Below are 1,226 nucleotides of genomic sequence, written 5' to 3' on the forward strand. Positions count from 1 at the left end.
TTGGACTTATCAAATCCCTAGACTTGAGTGTTTTTTAGTTCTTAAAAATTTTCTTCTGTAGTTAGTTGAAAGCTTCCTCTCCTCTCCTAAAATAATTTTCTGTATATTTTTGAGATTATGATTTCTGTTGCCTGAACTATCTCTGTTTTTGTCCAGAGTCATTTATATGTATGTTTATTTTAATCTTTTTTTTTTTTCTTCATACTGCTGGGTCTCTTCATATGACAATGATCCTGCTTTTCCATTGATATTCAAGAAAGTAGTAGCTGGTGTCAGTTTTCCCTGTGGTTCTGGAAATGGGTCAATTGACAGCTCTGTGTCAGCTGGTGTGGGATAGTGTGTGGATTGACAAACCTCAGTTTAGGGTTAGCATTTAGAAGATGGTTCATTGTCTCTAAATATCTCCAAATGACAAAATAAGGAGGACTGTATTTAGGGTCACCAATGTTCACATTAGAAGCCTTAGCTTTGTCCATACACATCCTTTTCTTTAAGAAAGAGGCAATCTCAATGTTTTGCCTGGTTGCTGGCATAGAGGAAAGGTAATTAAGATGTTGGGATGTAATGTCTCAATCCACTAACATTTCTTTAATTTCTGTGTTTTCATTCCAACCTCTGTCTTCCTTCTCTATACTTATTTCCTCAGTGGGTTCCATTAGGTGGAGTGTTTCCCATCTCTTCTATGTTCCTATGAGGGCATGTCCAGGGTCTTGGCTTTCTATGTTTCGTTTTCTTTTTTCAGTTTGCTATTAGTCAATTTCTCTCTTCTGGAAATTTGTTAAAAATCTCTGTTGACAATGGTCCCATTCTTATTTGTTGTTATAAATTTATTTATTTTTTGTATTTTGATACTTGGTAACATTTTATTTTGAAATAATATTAGAATTACAGAAAAGTTGTCAAAATAGTATAGCATTCTTATATGTTAATACCCAGCATCGTCTAATGTTAAAAACTTACATAACCATAGTATAATTATCAAAATTAAGAAATTAGTATTTGGAAGTTCCATCATGGCGTCAATGCAGTTGTCTCTTACTCTGCTCGTTGAGTGAAGAAAATCCGCCGGCATCGCCTGAGCCCCGCTCCCAAGAAGGGCGCCGCTTCCCCCGGGAGGGGGATAAAGACCCCCCGCCGCCGGCCCATGAGGATGTTGCCGTGAAAGGCTCAGCGGCTGCAGCGGGAACCGGACCGGCACCGGAGCGGCGGCGGCGGCGGCGGCGACG

Source organism: Galeopterus variegatus, unplaced genomic scaffold (assembly GCF_000696425.1).
Source record: "Galeopterus variegatus unplaced genomic scaffold, G_variegatus-3.0.2 Scaffold4562, whole genome shotgun sequence".
Taxonomy (NCBI): Eukaryota; Metazoa; Chordata; class Mammalia; order Dermoptera; family Cynocephalidae; genus Galeopterus; species Galeopterus variegatus.